Source organism: Podarcis raffonei, chromosome 6 (assembly GCF_027172205.1).
Source record: "Podarcis raffonei isolate rPodRaf1 chromosome 6, rPodRaf1.pri, whole genome shotgun sequence".
NCBI classification, from domain to species: Eukaryota; Metazoa; Chordata; class Lepidosauria; order Squamata; family Lacertidae; genus Podarcis; species Podarcis raffonei.
Window position 1 is genome coordinate 45,671,893 of NC_070607.1, and position 23,591 is coordinate 45,695,483.

A 23,591-nucleotide genomic window follows, 5' to 3' on the forward strand; every position below is an offset into this window, starting at 1 on the left:
CAATCATCATGGTGGGAATGAAACCCCCTCAACCTGGTCTCCAGCTAATCTCTGGCTATTCATGCCATTTTATTTAGGGGTCCCCAGTATGGAACCTAAGGGCACCGCAACACCCTCAGACATTCTCCTTGACACCCACCAAGGCATCCTGTCACTTCCTCTCCCCTCCCCTTTTTAGTTGAGGCTTATGGGCTTTTTATTGTTGCTTGTTTGGGGGTGCTCTCTGCTTTTTAAAATTTGTGTGACATTTGTCTGGGGAAGGTATAGGTATTTTGCCTGTTTACAGGAGGGGTAGTTCTGAGCAGGATAGTAATGGAGTTTTTACTATTCAAATACATCTATTTGCAGATATATTTTCCAATTCATTCCTTTTTACTTAGAAGAAAAGTTGAGCAGGTGAAAGTTATTTCTGCAGTTCTGCTTTCTTATTCCTTATGTGAAAATGCATCTCTTGGTTGTGCTATGTGAAGAAAGAGCCTCTTCCCCTCCTTCCCCCTTTATCTGCTCTGGATGTTGCAAACTTACTCCTGCTGAGATCCCAGGAAAGTCCTATTCTGTCATCTGCTTTTGTTAAGAAATAAAATGCATTGCTTTTGCATTTGTCAACATTAAGCCTCATTTGCTGCGCATCAGCCAAGCAACATGGCTGGGAGAAAGAGACTCTAACATTTCTATGCTGGCTTTTCTTTCTTCTTCTGGTCTCCCCCCTCCTGCTGCATCCACTCGGATGCCCAATTCCATGTTGTCAGCAGACTTAACCAGTTTTCAGTCAGCTTCTCAGAGCCATTTATATAAATTAGGCCTAGCAGGGGCTCCCAGAATCGCACAGCAACAAACATTACTTTGCATTTGTTGACTTTAATTTTCACATTGCCGTATGTTGACCCAATTCCGGAGTAGCTGTAAATCGTGGGTTGCTTTTTGGCTGTGTTTTCTCAGCCCTGCCAGTGAATTTGGGAAGCCTAAAAATTCTGTCTCCCCGAGTCATTTGCATAACCTAAAAACGGCAGCGGGAAAGTCATATGCACTGACCTAATTTAGCTACTTCGGCCATTTCATCTCCTTTCTGTTCCACTGCCTGATCTGTAGCCATTCTTATTTTGTAACCCTGACTCATTGCTGCTTTCCACTAAATTTGTCACTTTCTCTGGGGAATTTAGCTAAGCTGCCTACAAAACCTGGCTGGGTTGCTATAAGGGCAAATAGTACTTTAGCAGTTTAAATGGGAGAGAAGGAACAGAGACTTAACAGAATTTCTGGAATATTTGCTTTATTTACAAATCTACAAGTAGATAAAGGGAGGCAAAGAGGCAAGTGGGAGATCTCCCAGAGAGGATCAGGACAACCCTCCAGCTTTGTGCTTCCTCTAAGCAGCTTGGTTATGGATCATTCATCATGATTTGTTTTCAGGAAGATTAGATGACACTGGTTACTTACTAAGAATTCATTCTGATTTGTTTTCAGGGAGGGTAGATGATATTATGTCAAGCAAATGATATTCCACACTTTCCAGTGCATCACCTTTCTTATCGCAAAAAGTCTGATTTTTTGAGGTGTGTAGCTTGCTCCCCCCCCCATATCCATTTTAATTGCACAGCCTTAATTTTCCAGTATGTGACTGAATCCCACCTGAAAATAGTGGCAGTTTGGAATCACTCTTGTTAGTAACTCTCATTTCTCTCCCCCCCCCCCATTTCCAACAGCAAATATTACTGTTTCTCTTAGATTTATTCATATTTTCTTTTTTAAAAAAATATACATTGTCTTATTGCAAACCAAACATCAAGTGGGGGTATTGGTGGATGTGTATGCATGCTGGATACTATTTCTGCAAACCCAGGTGTACACACAAGCTTGCTGATACCTCTTGGACATGTCTTGTGCCATTACATAAGCTTTGACAGTCACCTCTGTCAAATATCAGAAAGATCTCTGCCATATATCATGTATGTGTGTGCACATATACAAAGTGCTTCTATGTTTTAGGGAGAGGTCCTGAGATTTTTTTCTCCCCCACTCCTCCACTGTTTTCCCCAATGCTTCACCCAAATTAAAGCTTTGATTTGGAGCTGGGTTTCTGCGATTCAGTTTGACTAGTTCATTTCTCCTGGGAAAGGCAGGTTTGGTTGCCTTTCAGTACAGGAGAAAAGGTGAGGTCTTTTCTGTTAGCGTGAATATGAAAGAAAAGCCTAAAGAGAAGAAATGCCCATTCGAAGGGCAGAAAGTCACAGCATTTCTGCTGCTACTTTCCGGGAACAAAAATAGCAAGAGCTGGTCCCAGCTGCTGGCCACTGTGGGTTTGAAAAGGTTATCAAGACATTATAGCATATAAACAGCAGAGCTATTAGCTCTGAGCTGTGAAAAGTTTCTAACCTTCACAGCGAAAACCTTAAATTATTTTTGAAGTGTTAATGAAAGTCAGCTCTCCAAAGATGGATGTGGAGCAAGGAATTGCATCAGACAAATGGCAAGCAATGTATTAATAGTTATTGCTTCAGAAGGCCCTGAGGGGGGGGGGGTCTGAGGTGGCTGAAAGTCAGCCACCTTCATATGAATCTCTCCCATGAAAAAAAGAAAATCCTGGGTGTAATATTGATCATGCCCAACCCACTAGGAGGTATTCCTCCTCCAATGGTTCCAGGCAAGGAAATCATAAAAGAGCTCCAACTTTCTGGCTGTGATGTTACATTATGTCCCATGGCGTCTTGGCTCCTCCTGCAAGCTGCAGCAAAAGGGGGAGGAGGGCAGAAGGAGAAGGAGTTCAGCACAGTCAAAGGAAAAACAAGATTGACTCAATTTCTCTTCACTGGAAACCACACATTCAGATTTCATTTCTCCACAGGATTGGTCTCAGCGAAAAATCATAGATGGGGGGGGGGTCAGTGGTTTATTCCCCCAGGGTTAGGGGAGACTTCATGTTCCAATAACTACAGTGGTACCTCAGGTTACAGACGTTTCAGGCTACAGACTCAGAACCCAGAAATAGTACCTCAGGTTAAGAACTTTACTTCAGGATGAGAACAGAAATCGCACGGCGGCAGCGGGAGGCCCCATTAGCTAAAGTGGTACCTCAGGTTAAGAACACTTTCAGGTTAAGAACGGACCTCCAGAACGAGTTAAGTTATTAACCCGAAGTACCACTGTACTGTTTTGGTCCACTGCTAATAACCCCATGGAGAAATATTATCAGGTATAGCTCAGTACAGCACAAGACTCTTACCCTCAGGTTTGTGGGTTCAAGCCTCATGTTGGTCAAAAGATTCCTGCATTGCAGATGGCCCTCATAGTCCCTTTCAGCTTTACGATTCTGTGATTCTGTTATCTGAACGACGCCATGAGCTAATCACAGGCTTTGCTTTTAGCAAGCATTTGGATAAAGTATATGCATCATTATTGAGCATTTGAGTCTGTCTTGGCACTGTCCTTTCCCAAGACAGTGTAATATAGCGGCTAAAGTGCTGGACTTAGACCAAACTTATCTGGATTCAAATTCCTGCTCAGCCTGAAATTTCTTGTTAACTTTGGGCCAATCTTTACATCTCAGTCTAGCATACTGAACTTTTAGTTCGGGGGTTGCCAAACTGGTGCCATGATGCCTGCGTAGATAGGGTCCCAAAACTTCCTAGAAAAAAGTTATGCAGCAAAATGTGCAAGTACCCTTTATGAGGTTCATATTGCCTCATACTTCAGAGCAGTTCCTGGCCTTGGAAGAATCCACCCCCTTTTATTCCAATTGGTTGGGCAGTCAACAGCTCCCCTCCTTTGGGGGACAGATAAGAAGCAGGGAAGAATTTCTAACTCCCCTCATGGTTTGCCTTCTTACTTTTCTAGCATAGGAAGGCATTTTTATTTGCGGGGTAGTGGTGAGGGGACTGTCTTCCCCCTTTTATTGCCCCAGAGGGCATTTTGGTGAAGGTGGAGAAGCAGGGAGGGGTCTACCTTTCCTCTTTTTTTAGACCTGGAGGCCATTTTGATGGGGGGGTAGAGAGAAGAGGCAATGGGGATGCCTGCCCAGCTTGCTTCATCTTAGAATCAGTGAGCTTTCTAAGGGCCCCAGAAAGTGACAGTAAAACCTGTTGATTTTTAGGAGTGTTGTATTAGCCATTTATACATGCCTTCCCCTCCCTTGCTTCATAGACTGCCTTCCTGCTCTTTTATGCATTTTGATTTAGAGTGGGGGAAGGAGCGGCAAGTGGGATGCCTCCCCCCCGCCGCCTTGAGTCTTGTCTCTTTGCTTTTCCTTGCCCTGAAGGACATTTCTATTTGGGGCTTTATGCCCTTGGTGTCAGGTGCATCATGTACCCATTCAAAGCAGTCCACAGTCAGCTACCCAAGGTGAGTCACTCTGGGTACATGAGCTGCACAGCACTTGATTTCCTTTTCTGTCCCCTTTCTGCCGTTTGTTTGGCTAGCTCTTTCTAGTGAAATTCTCCTCCCACTTTCAATCTCTGTAGCAACAAATGGAATATGGTTCAACTGGTAGCTTACGCCCAATGCAGACTGGGTTCCTCTTTCTGCAGATTGGGTTCCTCCTCCCATCCTTTTATTTGCTGGCTGCAATATGTTTTGTGTCATATAGGGGAGGAAAGTAACCTATTTGCCTCTGTAGTGGAAAATGCCTGTATATTCATGGCTGTATATTCAACTCCTTTCGATGTTGTGGCCACTGCAGCAGGTTGAAATGTTCTTTCTTAGTTAACAAGATCCAAATAACACAGGACTTAATGCAAATGAGCATCAGGGTGGGATGGGGGCAGGGATGTAGGTGGCTACATTAGCCAGGCTGGGTAAGTTCAGTTATATATATAATCATTAAAGTGGCTTCATTAAGAATGTATCTTAAGAGACAGCAACACTACTTGGTGTGGAGTCAGCAATCCAGAAGGAATGGCTTCACAATGTGAGCCTATGCATGTTTATACAAAAGCAAGTCCCACTGTATTTAGTGATGCTTACTCCCAAGAAGGTGTGTTTAGGATTTCAGTCATTGGAGAGGAGACCTTTTAGGCTCCAATCCTATACCCAATTACCAGGGACTAAGACCCACTAAACTAAACAGGGCTTGTTTCTGAGTAGGCATGTCTAGGAGTCCAGATAGAGATTGTAGTTATGCTAGCCCTTGGAACATAATGTGGAGAAATTAAATTAGATAGACTAAACATTTGGGGCTGGCTGTTGCAGTTGTTTTATCTTCCAGGCAGCTGAAATATATCCTGTGAGGTAAGTTAGACTGCATGACAGTGACTGATGCAAAATTGGCCAGTCATCTTTGTGAATGCGTAGGGATTTATACTCTGGTTTTTCAGGTCAACCAATCACTTGTGGCTTTTTATATAGGAATACGAGTATTATCAATTTTCTTTCAAGTCACACTCCCTTGTGGCAGCCATTTTGTGACTGGAGCCCACAACATACTCTCAACATTTCAAATGTGCCCCTGGGCCCAAAAAGGTTGGCAGGCACTATTCTAGTCTGTGTATCAAAGCTTATTTCTTTAGCCCAACACATTCCCAAACACACAGTGTTTCTTCTGAACTTGTGCTTCTATACATATTTGCCTCCTGTTCAGTGCATGAAGCACTGAGGCATAGATTTGAAAGAGTTCTCTCATCTCTTACTATAGATAGCAGGAGCTCAGGGAACTCATACAGTATCTTGCTTCTTCCCCCAGAGAGCTTGGAACTGCTTAAATATGGTTCCTATGCTGTTTCTCAGTGATGCAGCTTACATGGCCAGGCCAAACCTGCTTAACTTCATCAGCAGAATTGTATCATGTGCTTTTCACATGTTCTTTCAATGCATGAATGGACAGGGACTGGGATAGTGCCTGCTGATCTCGCTCCTGACCTCCAGTTGTCCATCAGAAATGTGAATAAGGCAGTGGAAATTCAAATTGTCCATGTGTAATATGTCTCTACTCAGTTGAGAAGTTTGAGGGAGTAGAGAGGGAGGGACAATGGTGGTGCAAACACACTGGCAGAGCAAATCTAGCTCTCCAGCCCATGTGTTTGCACCATGCTAATCTGCCCACTGCCTCATCTCCTAGCTCTGCCTCTGAGAAAGCAGTAGTATCATGGCCAGCCAGAGGTTGAGTGACTGGTGGTGTCCGACCAAGCCATCTACTACTGGAAATGATGCATTTGAACATCTGAACTAAAGTGAAACCCCTTTCAACATGCATCTAAAGAGCAACATTTTTAAAAGTGGAAAATTCATGAGCTATTATGTGGTCTGAAGATACTGGCTGTGCCGAAATGACTTCTTAATTTAACTGACCCAATAGTGTGTGGCTTTACTTCACCTAAAGTGGTTTCTGCACTGTTAATTGACTACTTCCAGTTCACATTACTTATATTCTCTTGGATTTTAACCAGTACTGTTATTTTTACGGCTTTGTAGGGGGGCAGTTTTGGCCTACCCAGTTACTGTTGTTCAATTAATATTAGCTCTAAGAAGCAACTCGTTTTCTCTGTTTATTTGGTTGCACCTACCATTATTGCCTTACCTGGTGGGAACCATAAACGGATGTAATTATGCTTCATTAAAATGGTGATTGATAATGGCCTGACTCTACAAGGTGCATTATGAGACTTCCTTTCCCCCCTGCTAGCTGGGCTTATTAATTGTAATGTATAGCATTTTGCATATCCATTAAGTCACAATTAAAATGCACACAAATGAAGTTCAGATTAAGTTTAGTCACTGGTGTAAATTCACAAAAGGTAGACTTTGTGGAACTTGGGTGGAGGCTGCAATGCCTGATGTGAAACTAAAACTTAAGAGATTGCAATTTCTCTTCGTTCTCACAGAGATAAGCTCTCCAGAATAAAACATAGTTGGAGCCAAAACCTATGGTTTGATCTACCCAAAGATGTTCTTTACAGTGCTAGCTGAAACCACTAGAACAGAACAGCACTATTTTCTATGGTTAATGACTCTAAGTAAGTGAACAATAAGTAAATAACTATGGATGACTCAGACCGCATCCTCCTGACTTGTCTGACTGGCAGATTTTGCACAGAAATACTTTTAGAACTAAAGGATAAACAGGGCAAAACACAGCAGTCTTCATGCTGTAAGATGTGGCTTTGAGTCCCTAAGTTGGCTAAACAAGTACATTGTGCTGAATCTCATGTTCTGGGAGGTGGGAGATGAGCTACATCAGATACATAATAAATAGGATGATTGTTGGGCCTTCAACTTCATCTTGTTGATTACGATCTGACCTTTACAGCTGCCTCTGTCTTTCACTACCAGAATTGATAGCACATTCACATAAAGCACATGACTTTTAATAAATGCCCATTATTTAAGCATTTTATCAAAAATCTGCAACATGATATGAAAATCTCTTTCTATATAGGATGAAAGAAGCAGCTAATGCACTCCTTTATGCTAAGGATGATTGAGTGGGCAAGAGCGGCCAGAGCTTAATAAAAAGGAGGCAGGGATTCAAACCGTGACTTCAGGAGATTGAGTCTATAGATCTTCATTAGAGCTTTATGCCTTAAAAAGTGGTAATAGTCCCAAGGATTTACAGAAAACCACTCTGAGCTGCATGTTAACTTTTTTCACTACTGTTTCTCTGTATAATAGAAATAGAACCATGATTATTGTTGCTGTTGCTGTCTGTTAATAATATAGTATCATCCATGTACTTTGTACTTTACAACCTAGTGAATGAAAAACCAGTTTCCTGACTGAGGAGCTTATTATCTAAAATTGGAGGGAGGGAAGCAGGGACACAAGGAGACAATACATTCAGTTGAGCAACCAGTATGGTGAAAGAGAGCCATGTCCCTATAGTTTACCTGGATGGGATTGGAGAAGAGCAGGGTTGTCGTGGTGACAAGGTGGTGGGGGCCCACTGGCAGTAATGGCAAAGGGCCGTGGTGGAAGTTTCCATGCAGCCCCATTTCCATCTTGATAAGCTATAGCAGTGCCAGCATTGGCAAAGTGATTCTGCAGCTCTGCCCCCACCAGACTGGCTGCCACTGGCAACCAGGCTTCGGTTTGGTTAAGCAGAGTACAGTCGTATCTTGGAAGTCAAACAGAATCCGTTCTGGAAGTCCGTTCGACTTCCAAAACATTCGGAAACCAAAGCGCAGCTTCTGATTGGCTGCAAGAAGCTCCTGCAGCCAATTGGAAGCCATGCCGGACGTTTGGCTTCCGAAAATTGTTCAAAAACCAGAACACTCACTTCCGGGTTTTGATAGTTTGGGAGCTAATTTGTTTGGGAGCCAAGGCGTTCGAGATCCAAGGTACGACTGTATGAGAAACTGGTAAAAGTTCTCCAACCTCAGACTTAGAAGGAAATTCTAGAAACTCAGCGAAGTCCATTTCAAAGAAAGAAAGAAAGAAGGAAGGAAGGAAGGAAGGAAGGAAGGAAGGAAGGAAGGAAAGAAAGAAAAGATGATCTAGGAGAATAGTTTACTGGAAGAGAGGAGTAAACTTCTCAAGTGTTGAGGACAGGGATGGGTTGCTGGTAGAATCTTCAAAATCTAAAGAGTGGGCAGATGTGACAGAAAACACAAGAAATGGCTGTTTTTAAGCAAGATGGCAGCACCAGTGCACTGTGCGCATGGAAGAAGCAAGAGGCAGAGTGTCTGGATGATGAGGATGTGTGCAGTGTTGAAAGCAATGGCAAGAGAGAATTTCACAACAGAAGTTACAATATCCTTTCCTGGATATTCTTGGCCATGTTCACTACAGGCATTTTGTGTCCAAAAGATACCAAGATGCTAGGGGCAAATCATGATATCCTCTGACAGTCTTTATTTTGCTAGTAATTTGCAATCCTGTACACACCTACTTGGGAGTAAGTTCCATTGAACTCAGTGGGATTTACATCTGAGCAGACATGTCTGTGTCTGCAAACTTCTTAAGGAATGATTTCAAAAATGTCCTAGGATTCTTTGACCCTGTTGTGCCATATTTCATATTCTGAACGCCCTAGAGGGAAGAAAAACAAACTCTGTATGCCAGTACACTTTAAAGAAGGACAATTTGTTCTTCACAATCATTTCCAGCTACGGTATAAATTATTTGGAAAAATTGATACTGCATACATTAAGGAGTGTTATTTCTCCCCCTCTCTTTTTCGTCCCTTTTTTTGTTCTGATTAGACAAATGAATCATGCGAGTGAGCATTCCCTGTGATGCTGCTAATTGATGGTACACTATAAAATTGTATTGCAATAAGCAAACACTTTCAACCTCCCTGTGCTTAGCTGCATTGGCCCACGATCAGCAAAGCTTTGAAATCCTGAATTTAAATTACCATTCTTTTGACTGCTGTTCATGACGTTAATTAGCTGTGTTAATTGGTTGTTTTGATACATGAAGAGCAGAATAATCCAACTTTATTTTTTATTTTTTGGAAAGCCAAAATTATTAGGAGTTTGGCAAGAGCACGGGGAGGGTTTTCTTTAGTACTTTTGAATGCTTCCACCTTCCTGTTTTCTGTGTGCACTGTTGTGTTTGCTGATGACTGCATTCTTTTTTAAGCCCCCTGTGTGAGTAATCAACACAGGAGTCAATGGTACATGTTTGAATATGCTTTCCAGCAGAGATCTGTGAGACATTGTTGTCTCCAAATTATTGAATTGCTGTAGACAAAATGCAGCCATGCCAACATCATTTGTATTGTAGGGGGGTCTGGCAGATGAAAGGATACGTGCTTTAAACCATTTAGCTGCCAAAGTTGCTGCTATAGCCACACAGCAGGTGACTCAGAATTGAGATAATGGTTCTGAAGTCATGATGCGCCAACTCATCAGAACAGGGCAGGCTCTCGGTTTTATCACACTAAAGCAAGCAGGAGGAAGTGGTGCTCATGGACACATGACCTTTAGCATTCCAGCTTATAGGTGGTGTCCAGCTCTGCGAGATAAATGGTAGGTAGCTATCTGCTTTTGTAAACAGTTGATAGGGAATGTGCTTGCTGTTGTTTTGCCCTGTGCTGAGCACACTTCACAATATCAACATGTGGGGTCACTTAAATAAGCAACTACTCTATATCTTGTGGACCTCCTATATTCCAGCTCCACCTTTTATTGCTCCTTTTGCCTTTGAATTTGCCCGTGGGTGAGGTGGAAAGGAGACAGGGAAAAGGAAGTTCTGGGAAACTGCAGGTCAAGTTTATATTTGATACAAGGGGAGACACTACAACAGATTATAAAAAGAGTTCATTTGTGTTTTGTTTAAAATGCAATGATTAGTAAGAGCCAGCATGACTTTGTCAAGAATAAATCCTGCCGGGCTAATTTTATCTCTCCCTCTTTTACTTCAATGACTAGCTTAATGGGTTGTGGGAATGCCGCACATGTAATTTATCTTGATTTCAGCAAAGCATTTGACAAAGTTGTCCATGTTTTTTGGTTAGCAAACGAGTTAAATGTGGGCTAGACGGCAATACTCTCAAGTGGATTCACAATTGGTTGGAAAGCCATACTAAAAAGAGTGCTCATCAATAGTTACACATCAAACTAGGGCTGGTCCAAAACGAGAAGAAGCTGTTCATTTCTATTTCACCCACCTTAACATTTGCTGTCTGGATTCATCTTTCTTTCCTGAGGATGTTGAATGCTGCAAAGAAAAAGGCAGCCACAATGAGCCATTGCTGCTCACTGGAAAGTGGGGGCGGTTAGCCAGCTTTCACCCTGATTCTATCCATGCCACCCACTGCCTGTTTCTACCATTCATTAGCCTGGAGTCCTTGTGCCCTTGTAGAATCAGAGATACATGGCAAAATGTGCAGCTCCTTTTCTTCACTGATGACACTAGCGTCCACAAGTCTGCCTCCATGGAGGACATTGCAAAATATTTTGTCTCTTGAACTCTCTTGTGCAAAGAGAAGCAGTAAGGACACTGAGCGGCGTTTCAGCGTTCTTGAACGGACCTTTTCCTGTGCTGCTTGCTAGAGACTAGGTAACCAGACAAAGCCGCAAGCCCTTGGCCATGCCCTCAAGCACTCATTGTTTGCTGGGATGGAAACAGAGGAAAACAATAGCATAAAACAAATAGTGAAATAAAAGTAGGTCTGAAATTACAGATTATTCTGATGTACCATATGTTACTTATATATAATGACAGTCAAAGGGCTACAGCTTTTTGTCCGGTTCAGTTGCATTTCCCTTTATACATTTAAAAGGAAAAGAAGCAGTAAAGTGGTGGGTGTTTGCAAAATGCATCTATTTTGGCTGCAGCCCTAAACCTGCTTACCTGGGGACCATCAATTCAATGGGCTTATATCCGAGTAGATCTATATAGAATTTCACTATGTGTTTGTGCACATGTGTGGCACACTCTTCTCTGTGGAATTTTATTGATTTGCAGAGCAGGGCTTTTTTGCTGTCAAGATTGTGGAGGCTTTAGCCTGTAAATTTTATTTCCAGCGAAGTGTCAAGCAATGTAATCCAGCAAAGCTACCATGATGGCTGCCATTGGAGGAAAGTGACAGTTTCTCTGCCATTTTCCAAGCTCTTCCCATCCTCCCAACATTTTCTGTTTTACCGTGTGGGCGGATTGATTGGCAGGTACCTCAGTAAATAGGTTGTGAAAATATCAATTAAATGACTTGATATTGCAGGTGACTTGAAGGGACTTGTGAAAACAGCGTCAATTAAGCCATGTGCATGTGTGTATGTGTGTGCTTGAATATGGCTTCTGAATGCTTTTGAAAGTAAAAGCACCTATCGTTCAAAGTGTTACGCAAGAGGCACTTAGCAGGTGAAGCAACACACTGAAAGTGCAGTGTAATCAGTTGCTACTGAGAATCCTCACTTGAAAAGGAGAAACTGCCAGGTGCTGATCTCTTTAACTCCATGTGGTTAGTCTGTCCAAGTTGAGAAGTGATCTGAACACAAACTGGTGTGTGGCTTGCTGCCATATTTAAACCAAGGCAGGGAGGAGGAACCTCAGACTCTCCAGATGTTGTTGGATTCCTTCTTCTATCCACTCCAGCCAGCTTGTCCTATTCTTAAGGATGCTGTGAGTTGTAGTCCAGCAACATCTGGATGCCCAAAGCCTCCCCGCCATGTTTTGGCTTTAAAAAATGAAAGTGGTTTGGGGTTTCTGTTTCATTACTGCAAGTCAGTGGATCAGGCAACTGACTCTGTGCATTCTAAAGGATAACTAAGCCATGGAATCTGCTACAAGAAGATGTAGTAGTGATGGCCACTAACTTGGATGGCTTTAAAATGGGCTTAGATAAATTCAAAGCTAAGGCTATCATTGGCTACTAATGGCTACCTATTATCTATGCTATCAGGGACAGAATGCCTCTGGATTCCATTTTCTTGGGATCATGAGGAGGGAGTGCTATCACACAGCTATCTGGTTAGCCACTGTGGGAGCAGGATGCTGGACTGGTTGGTGTTGTGTGTGATGCAGCAGAGCTCTTATGTTCTTGTAGGAAATGAATCACGTGTGAACTGGCCCTACAGCCCTTAGACCTCAGGTCCAAGTAGCTACAGCTACTCTGCTGCTTAAGTACAGTCTGATATTAATCTTCCCATTGCCACCACTACCACTAAGTTTAGCTGCTGCAATATTTGCTCTTAAAGAGTGCTGGGCTGGCATAGCCTGATTACTGACGCTTATGAGATCCTGCAGTTTTTCTGGGTATGTCTCTTTTCTTTCATTTTTTCTTTAAAAAGAAAAGAAAGGACTTGATAAGAAAATCCAATTCTAGATGCAATATCAGTCCTGGTCCAATCTTACCTCGGTAGCCTAAGCTTGCTTCAGACACCAGTGGACAGTTGACTCATCCTAGGAAATGTAACACAATTTAGTGCAATTTTCCACAGTTGACATATGTTGATCAATATAGGACTTGGAATTTAACAAGCGTGGCATTTCAGTTAAATTGAATTACTGAAGAGTATAGTCATCATCGTACCAGGAGAAAGGTGTTTTAGCAAATGAAACGGCCAACCCCCCACTCTCTCCTCATGCTGTGTTGCAGCTGGTCTGTGAATTAAAAAGTAAGCTTTAGCTTTCAACTTTCATCAACACTTAATTCTTAAGCAAACCATGTCATTAAGGTAAATTGTTTCTCTTCCCTCCCCTCTTTCCCTCGGGCTACTGCTACATTTTTATTTTTTTGAAAGCATAAAAGAAGGATGCTTGCTACAGAACAGGCACATATACTGTCCATTAGATGATGCATTACTAAACACCCAGCTACGCTGTCCTCAATTAATAATTCCACATTGTTCATATAATGGCTGAACTGCAACGCAAAAACTCTTCTACACACAACCATATTCTCAAAGAACAGCTACTGTGTTTGTGTAACATTTGATCTGCTTACCTACGAGTCTGCCTTACCCCATACATGCCCACACAACTACTTCTGGTGGAAATGGCACTGTTACTTCTTATTTAGACAATCCTACCCAGATGTTTAGAAAGTTGATGTGAGTTTTAATCAGTTTTTAGTTTATTGTTATTTCAACTTCTTGAAAGTTTTAAATTGTTGTTAATTTTTATAATGGAAATTTTATTGTTTTATCTTTTTTTGTAAACTGCTTTGAGGGGTTTTATTTACACTGTATAAATTTTATGAAATAAAATCAAAATAGGGCAGGGAGAGAAACGTTTTCATCCCAAAGGCCACGTTTTCTCTTGGCTACACACCAGTGACAAGCACAGCTAGATGCAGCCAGTGAGTGTAGTCAGAGGCAAAAGTGGGTGAATAAACAGATGTGGAAAAGATCAGCCATATAAAAACCAGAGGTTTCTACACACACATACACACATATCTTTGCATCCTCCATCTAGGTAATCAAGAGACACTTTCACAATTTGGATATACTTCTAATATAAAATATGCCCCTTGCAATTATATCCCATCCTTTGTCCAAGGAGTTCAGAACATTGTACATGGAAGGAGTTATCTCACTTTGTTTTCATTACAACAACCCTAGGCTAAAAAACAGTGTTTGGTTCAAAGCAACCCAGTGATCTTCATGGTCCAAATGGGGTTTTGACCATAGGGCTCCTAAATCCAAATCTTCTAACCCAGTATTCATCCATGTGTAGCCAATGCAGTGCCCTCTGATATTGTTTGCCTTCAGCCCCAGCATCCTTGACCACTGGCCATGCTGCCTGAGGCTGATGTCCAACAATAGCTGGAAAGAACCAGACTGACTCCCTGTACATCCACCATATGAAGAATGAGTGCCTTCTCACCTGTTTTAAACTGATCTAGCCTAGGAGGGCTAGTGGATGAACACTGCACACATTAGCAACTGCATATGAAACCACATATGCGGGTGAATGTTAGGCAATTTTTTTTTTAGTTCACTTGAAGCCAAGTTTGTTTGCAGTCCCTTCTGCTCTTCCTTTTACCATGCTAACAGACACTGTAAATTCAAGTGTGAAGGAACCATGCCTGCACAATTATCTTCTGTCACAGGAGTTGCAATCTGCATCATTAGCCAGGCATTAATGTTGGCAGAAGAACAAGACAGGAAGAGGCAGTGTTTAATATAAACACCAGTAAATGACAGCAAGCCTGCGTGCACAGTTTAACATCCTTTGGTTTTTTTTATCATTTCCACATTGGGCTTTACTTATTACAGTTAAATAAAACATGTAGCACAATTAGAGGAATGTAATAAAGATCACTCTATCTATCTTATAAGTGCATATGTCTGTTGCGGTATAAGCATTTAGGAGGCAAGCTTTTTTAGATAAGAGTGTTGAAGGTGGTTTAATACAGGTGCTATTTCCTGTGGAGCATACAGTCAACTGGCTTATGAAGGTTTTTTTAAAAACAACAACAAAAAAATAAGTACTGCAGAAATCTGAGAATGACAATGGGGTTGTATTGGGAAAACACATACAACACCTCTATCATTTTATTCTCAGCTATCTGAAAAGAACTGCCAATGGCAATTATAGGATTGGAGTATGTTTCTCTTTTTAGGAAATCTGAAATTCCTGGTTACCATAGTGTGGGAGGTTGATTGGAGGCAGACTTTGGTAATCTTTCAAAATATGGCACCCTTTGCAAGGCCAACATTTGGCACCCCAAAATCTTCACCATTATGGATCATCTCAATTGTGTGCCCCCATGGCTCAGCTCCCTGTATGGCAGAACGGCTCACACCACCTTAAATCCTGCACTGGGTTGATATTAAAGTAATGAGAAGATCAGTTCTGCAGCAGTATAACTTTGTCACTGCCACCCTTGTCACACACACCCTTCTTTCCCAAGCAAAAATGCTAGGGAATCTGGAATGGGGTACTCTACATTAATGACACATTGTTGACATGTTCTACAAGAATTTGGCTCTTATTTAATGTGCAGACATAGAGACGGCACTCATGTGGCATCTGAATTCTGTACCTACTTTAAAAATTGCAGTGGATATGTCTGTTAGATGGGGAAGCCATATAGGGGGGCAACTAAGTAACAGTGCAGTCAATTACCTGCCCAGATGTGGTGGGTGCAAAGCATTTTCCAAGTCAAAGAAAATGTTTGATGAGATAAAGGGAAGCAGTTCATGGCAAATGGCAAATGTGTGGTGGAGGTGGAGGAGGAGAGAGATTAATTCCCCTCTTGAATGAGAAGTGTGTTTGAGACTGACAGATGGGCTGTAAATACTCAGAACCAAGGACAGGAGCTGAGAAAGAGACAGTCTGGTGATTGAAGTGTGATTGTGATTGAGGTAGTATGTTTCCTAGCCAAGGTGACAGGTTTTTTTGTGCTGGGGTTGAAGCGAGAAAGGGGAAAGAACTCAAGCCAAGGGTGCTGCACTTCACATCAGCCTAGACTAGGGGACAATCTTTAGACTCGATAAGTGATATCCGGGTCCCATAGGGGTTATCCTTGCAGGTCAAATTCACTGCCTGCATTTTAAGTGAGTTGTTGAAGGTGCAAGAAAGGTGAAAAAACTCTTTGTTCCTTGCTAAAATCATTGAGCTCTCTAGCAGCGTTGACTGTGGCAGCCATGTGACTGGAAGTTAATCACGCAGTGGTGAAATGTGGCCGATGTTGATCATGAGAACAGCCACTACACATCAGTAGCAATTCGGCCCCCAAAGTAGGCATTACCTAAGAAAGAGAAAGTGAGAGGGGCATTTCAGATCTAGAAGAATTTCTGTACATATTCCCTCCATATGTGTTGCTTTGCTGTGCAGATGTAAACTTATCATAATGGCTTTGTTCAACACCATACATTATTCATTCATTCATTCATTCTACTACTACTTCTACTACTACTACCTGGCAAACCCTCTATTGTTACTTTTAATACATATTATAAAATGTTTGAAATGCTAATTCACCAGTTCAGGATTTGAGAAATGGCTACACAGATTTATCTCAGCCATTTAAATAAGATTCTGGGCAAACCCCTGTAAATATAACCCATGGGTCAAAGAGCAGGGACAGGTTCAGCATTTAGAGATGATTTTCTTCTTTTATATTTGGTTCTAGCTTGAAGACCCCCCCCAAAAAAAAACAACAACAACCACACACACCTGGAACCCCAATCTGGATGTCTGGATAGCTGCTTCTGCAACCTCTCTCACACACCTGAGAGATGGCTAAACAACCATATTTTTAAAAAGTTCTTTAAAAACCCAGCAGTATTAGCAGCCAGAAGATTGTAGATACATAGATATTCTGAACTTCAAAACTTCCCATTTCCTCCCAAGGTCTAAATGTACAGTTGAAAGTCTGTTTCCTTTGGCCCGTCTCATGGAGTTGGAGTCCCTTGCTTGCTCTGCCAATATGCAAAAATTGAGAGTGTAGAATGGGGGTAGGTGGGAATCAAGAGCATTGGAAAATGGAAACATTTGGAGCGCTGCAATCGATCCTGGTCCAGCAGGTGGCAGCAGAAGGCTCTAATAATTCCTCCAAAAAAATTTAGAAACTTGCAGTTCCTGATTTTGCCAATAGAAAATTGAGAAAATGAATCCAGCTGCTAGGATATCTCAACACTTCCCTTCCGGCCTGAGTAGAGTCTTGGATTTCAGTGTATGTGATTCCCAAAGGAGAACTATTAATCATGTGACTATTCATCACGTTAATGGGAAATTGTGACCAGTGGAAGCCAGTCCCCCTTCTTAAGACAGAGTTTAACTTGGACCTATGGCAAACTAAGCTCCATTTCTTATGCACCTGTTGAAGGGAGCCAAACATAAATTTATCTAGATAAGTTTCCACCTTCTTCATGCTTCTGAACCAAACATTTCAGAGGATCAAGCTGGGAAAGTGGACTGGAGACAAAGCAATGGATTTTCATTCCCCAGCAGGAGTTCAGAGTCCCAGAAACGCTTAGCCTCTTTCAACCTTGGTTCCCTATATGTTGTTGGACTGCAACTCCCATCACCCTGGAACACTGGTCCTACTAGCTAAGGATGATGGGAGTTGTATTACAACAATAGCTGGGGACCCATGGTTGAAAAAGGCTGTTCTAAATGGTGCTGTTTGTCCTGCAGGGATTATACTCTCTGTATTAACTCCCTGTACATAGAGCAATGAAAGATGCTCACCTGTCAGCAGCACCCCCCTCCCCCATACACACACACACCTTAGAAAAGTCAACCCAGAATTCCCGTTAAATCTCCCTATAGTCGTGGCCCAGCAAAAGCTCCCTGTTTCCTGACACTGAGCAACTTAGTGACCTGGAATGTCTGCCTGATATCTTGCTAGACTTTCTACCGCATCTATCATATCATATGGTTTATTTATTTTATGCATTGTACCTCTCTCTGGTATCTGTACAGGTGGTGGGCAGTATATTTATATTTTTAAGACAATTGTGTGGGCTTTGTCCTACTTGCCATGTCTATAATTCTGCATCAGCTGCAGGAGGGCAAACTGACTCTCTCACTCTGGCTTTTATTCCTCTCCCATTCCAGCTCAAAACAGTACTTTAGTTCAGCTTGCTTATGCTTCTTCCTTCCCCTTGATTGCTTTCTGCACTTTCTTTATTTGCCCATACTGGCTTGCTTTGCCGCAAAGTGTATTTATTGCTAGCTAGCACACATAAATGCTCAGACATACATTCAATTACCTTTGAACAATTTCCATTTACTTTCTATTTTTTGCTTTCCCCCTGTTCAATTTCACCAAGCTCCTGCATTCTCCTGAGTGTGTTCAACTGACATGCACTCTTCTTCTAGTTCTTCTTTAATTAAGGACTTGCACTAAATTCTCATCAGTGGGATTCAGTGGCTATCTTGTTTATACATCTTGGGCTGGGATTGTAAGCTTACCCCCCAAAACAGAGCAAGCGGTGCTGGTGTTTCATTTTGTTTTTTCCATCTACCATTGCAAATTATGCATAAAATCACTTTCCTGCCATGCATCTTTAGAATTGTTTTTGTCCAGACATGATTTCCAGTAGTAGGGTCTAGGAAACAGACTATTTTGGCAATGTTTTCTGGCCCATGTATTTGCTCCAGCACTCCTTTCCTTCTTCACTCATTCAGTCTAGGCCTAGACCTCAAAATATCCTTGCCGGTGGATATGACAACACTGTTTTGATCATTTGCTCTTGACTGTATCTGAACTCTGTCCATAGTCACATCTTCCTTAAGGCAGATGATGGCCCAGGAATTCCTCGGGAGACTTGACACAATTTGAGAGGAGCAAGAGGATTCCTGGAGAGAATGAACTATAAAAATATTACTGGCCAGGAAATTATAACGACTTGGGGCGGGGGAGACAGGATTTAACAACTGCTTAGGAAGTCTATCAGGTCATGACAGGGGTGGGAATATAAGGGGTGGGGCTGAATCAGGACATCGGTTTGTTTAGCTTATTCTGAGTGAGGGCATGACAACTTGGCACAACTTGTGATCTACCAAACTGAACGCAGCTGATCTGCAATGTACTTTAGTCTGCATTTGGTGACAGTTAGTACTGATACCTCACAACGGATTACTGTGCTGTTTATTTTTGTTGTTTGATACTATTTTATTTAACTCGTTGATTTTAATAGGATTTTGTATAGTTTTAATACACTGGAAACCATTTTGGTATTTTCCTATAAATGAAAAGTGGTGTGGTAAGTACCGTATTTTTCGCCCTATAGGACACACTTTTCCCCCTCCAAAAATGAAGGGGAAATGTGTGTGCGTCCTATGGGGCGAATGCAGGCTTTCGCTGAAGCCTGGAGAGCGAGAGGGGTCGGTGCACACCGACCCCTCTCGCTCTCCAGGCTTCAGGAAAGCCCCAGCCCCAGCCCCACAAGGTCGGGGGACAGCGGGGAGGCGGAACGCCGCCATCCCACTGTCTCCCAATGTGGTTTGGAGGCTGATGGCGGGGAGACGCGTGCTTCTCCTCGCTGCCAGCCCCGCAAGCTCCGGGGACAGCAGGGAGGTGCAGCGCGTCTTCCCGCCGTCCCTGGACCTGGTCTGCAGGCGGGCGGTGGGGAGAAGAGCGCATCTCCCCGCTGCCGGCCCCACAAGCGCCTGAGGGGGAAATAAATTTTTTTTCTTTATTTCCCCCCCCAAAAACTTGGTGCGTCCTATGGGCCGGTGCGTCCTATGGGACGAAAAATATGGTATGCGTTCTCTCTCTCGTTATAGTCTGCCTCTCAACCCCATGCTCCATCTTTCCTTGTTAATGGGCACAATCAGAACTACAATTGTGCTTGGTCAATATGTAGCTCTTCAGATTGCTTACTTGGCAGGTGCCCAGGATCGAAGCAGGGAATGGAAGCTGAGGCTGGGGAAATCTATGGGCCTTGAGGGATTGGAGCTGACAGTGTTACGTCTTCTCCTCCAGTCAATTATTTTCCTCCAGCCCCTTCTAATACCCCATTTTTATAATAAATTATGGATTACTTATATAAAAGCTTTTTAGAAAAAACAGGGCTGTTGTACCAGGATTTTATCCTATGAAATTCTAATCTACGATAACTCATGAGGCAAGCATCCCTCAGCAGGTTCCTTCTCTCTTCCTAGCAACACAATGCATTTAGTGTGGGGGGAACCAACACACCTGAGGACAAAAACAACACCTAGAACCCATTGGTAGAGATGGTTACAGTGCTTTAACATTTGCAGCTGGATCTTAATCAAAACTAAATCATGCTGCAGTCTTATATACCAACACCTGTATGATCTATGAGGTGCATGGGTATCTTCAGGAATTTTTCGAGGGGTGAGCAAAGAGAAAACCTGGGGGGGGGGTTCCCAGGGATGCGCAGGGTAGTTTTCATGGCCGGGAAGCTTCAGTCCCAGAAGCCAAATGTGCCCCTTCAGGCCTCTACTTTTGCCTTTGGCTACAATCACCATAGGAGACTCTTGAGAGTCCCATGGACTGCAAGAAGATCAAACGCATCCATTCTTAAGGAAATCAGCCCTGAGTGCTCACTGGAAGGACAGATCATGAAGCTGAGGCTCCAGTACTTTGGCCACCTCATGAGAAGAGAAGACTCCCTGGAGAAGACACTGATGCTGGGAAAGATGGAGGGCACAAGGAGAAGGGGGCGACAGAGGACGAGATGGTTGGATAGTGTTTTCGAGGTTACCAGCATGAGTCTGACCAAACTGCGGGAGGTAGTGGAGGACAGAGGTGCCTGGCGTGCTCTGGTCCATGGGGTCACGAAGAGTCGGACACGACTAAACGACTAAACAACAACAACAATCACCATTGGCATTCAGGTCCCATAAACTTGCCCACACGAAAATGTGGCCCTCAGACCCTCAGAGGACTAAACCCCCTTGGTTTAATCCTCTGACTTTTTCATTATTGCCTCTTCCTCATTTTGCTCGTCTCCTCTTTCCCCAATAACTCTACTCTGACTAACCTTGCAGATCACCCCATGTAATTTCTCCATTTGCCCTTTGCCCATTCTAGTTTGAATATCATGAATACTGCTGTCTATTCCCCTCTTCACCTTTAAAGGTGTCTAGAGTAATATTTTAACCTACTGCAGTCCTGATAAGCACCTAATAATTTTGTTCGGGGCTATAAAATAGGTTTTGCCAAGTTCCCATTTGCTTCTTAATTCATTGGAACTGTGTTGAGTAGAACTTTCAGCTGAATTCCAGCTATCCATTGCATACAGAAGCACTGCATTTATGTAAGTGATTAAGATGCAATATCAGTTGTTGTTGTTGTTGTTTTAAAAAAGTCTAAACTGGCACTATTACTGAGATGCCTGAATGCAACTAATGTTCCTAAAAAACGCTGAACTCCCTCAGATAAAAGATGCAGCACCTTAAATTAGGCTGAAAAATCCTGACCTCTGCAAACCTTGTTTTCATCCCCCTCATCACATACATTGATGCTATATGAATAATATCACTAGATCTCATTCAGATGCAACGTATGGTGCTGTGGACTGAAACAGCTCTCTGATTGTAATTAATCCCCAGAACAATTCCTTGCTCCCAATAAATATTAGCAGACATCAGAGATAACAGAGGAGGAGAGATAACATGAATGTTGTGAAGGAGAGAACAGTAATGCTGGTAGGTTCTTCCCCATTTTAATTTTGACCTTCCCTTGAAAAATAAAGTTTCCTTAGTCCCCCTTCCCTTTGGCCCCTATTTGCAGCCAGAGAATTACCAGAGCTTCTGCCTCTTTGAGTTATTTTCTTCTCACTGATAAAACCTTAAATCTTTTTAAAAGACTGCTTGTTTTAATTGAAAAATTTCAATCAATCTACAACCCCCCCATCCTAAATAGCCCCACATGCAGTAAATAATCCGTAGTGAGGCTTTCTGCAGTAAAGAAATAAATAATTCTGAATCTGCTGTATCCTACTTGATCTCCAAGCTTTAAATCACTGTGGTTTGCACTGAGCTCAGCCAAAATACTAAACACACTGGAGCATGACTATTACTTAGGGACTGCAAGTCTTTTTTTAAAGGTACAGCATCAGAGGCTGTCAACCTTTCCCCCAGGGGAGCTCTATCATGATAGAGCCTGCTGGTTCTGTGCAAGCAAATTGGCTTCCATGCCACTTCATCTGCTCTTAACGTTAGGGGTGAAGAAAATGCTTTAGACATAAGAACAGGTGGGCTGTAGAGCAAATACCTCAGGGAAGTTGCAGAACAGCCTTCCCAAAAGGTCTCCAAGAATGGATGGCTGTTAATCAGGTATTGTACAGTATAAGGCTGGGAATCCTGATTTGGCAGGGGGTCAAACGGGATAAGTTATGGGAGCCCTTCCCTTGCTGTGATTGCATGACAGCAATATCCAACATCCAACGAGAAGACTGAAAACCTTTCTACTTAATTCAGCCCAGGTCCTCGGACATCAGATTTCCTTACTCTTTTCCAGTAAATCTGATCCATTTCAATTTGGCGTGCCAAGTAGCGTTTATAAGGTAATTCCTCTCGTTTCTTTGTGATGCATTGTACCAGGCAAGACATTTGAACATTGCCCATGGTTTGCATGGAATGTTCGTATTTGTTTCTTCTGTGTTCAGAGGCCGCACCCAAACTGACATGTGCAATATGAGTTCTGCTTAAGGTAATATCAAAGTCCCGCATCCTGTCAGTGCAAGGATTTCCACATGCGCATTAGGGCTCCCCCTCCCCCAATGCATGTGACCTGCATTCTTTCTATATCTGTTCTGGAGCATTGGAGAAAACCCCATAATAGATTTAGGGGATGGATGGGGAGAGGAGACGGAATGGGGAGGGGGGGAGTCCCCTAGTGCAAGTGGAAATCTTTGCGCTGACAGGAGGCTTACTTAACGCCTCACTGGATACGAGCTTAAGTATGCCATTCCCATGATTTCCACTGCACGTGTTGGACCAGATTACCACTGACCAGGTTGTGGTAGCTAATTTTAGTCGCTTAGAGGACATGCTCATCTGAAAGTAATCCTATTAAATTCAATGAGATGGTCTTCTAAACAGGTACAGTATGTATAGGAATGTGCTGTAAAGGGATCCATTTCTGATTCAGCTTGTAGACAAGTAGTTGGAAAGCAGTCTGTGCCACCATCTTGACAGAACATAATTTTTGAAGTACAATTTATAACGCTTTAAAATACGTTGTGGGAACAGCTTATATTCTTTTAGAAAGAATCTGTATTAAATCACTGGGCAGTGAATTGTATCTCCTTTCACATAGATATAGAGCTATTGATGCTGGCAGTGCTTTTTCTGAGGGGTACTCAAAGGTACACAGTACTGGCACCTTCATACCCCCCCCCCATGTTAAAAGTGTGTCATTTCCTATAACAACTTCATGGTGAGTACTGGCACCTTTTTTCTAAAAAAGAGAGAGAGAAAGCACTTGATGTTGCTGAGTTTTCTCTGCTTGCTAATGTATATGCTGAGAAGAAGAATAAAGTACAGTCTTTCTTGGATAGCACCACTGCAGACTACTGGTGCAGGACCACATGTTTGAGTACAGCCCACTATTGAAAACAAACAAGCTATATCCGGATGCTTCTGTCGTTGTCCATATCAGTTGCAAATTTCCTTTCTTTAAAGGGTCATTGTGAAAATCCATTAGCATTTATGTAATGCATTGATGTTGTCTTCACAAATCTATGCATTTTGATGCACACTTTACTCAAGTAGATGCATTTTTTTGTACACATTTTCTGGAGAACTGCATTGCAAAATTCAGAGAAGTGCAAATAGCTGTCCTCCAG

The 23,591-nt window shown here is 42.5% G+C and overlaps 1 protein-coding gene and 1 long non-coding RNA gene across 4 annotated transcripts in view; one reads left to right on the forward strand and one right to left on the reverse strand.

Annotated features, from left to right (window-relative positions):
* Positions 1-23,591, forward strand: part of BEND5 (BEN domain containing 5) — a 694,656-nt gene that overhangs the window by 660,822 nt on the left and 10,243 nt on the right. The window lies entirely within an intron of this gene.
* On the reverse strand, positions 1,829-13,329 carry LOC128415799 (uncharacterized). Of its 2 annotated transcripts, none has more exons than XR_008331074.1 (3): positions 12,902-13,329; positions 10,538-10,587; positions 1,829-2,722 (listed from the first exon to the last, which is right to left on the reverse strand). It is a non-coding gene; the product is annotated as an uncharacterized LOC128415799 (long non-coding RNA). The 2 variants fall into 2 exon arrangements; XR_008331073.1 differs by lacking the exon at positions 1,829-2,722 and adding an exon at positions 8,409-9,511.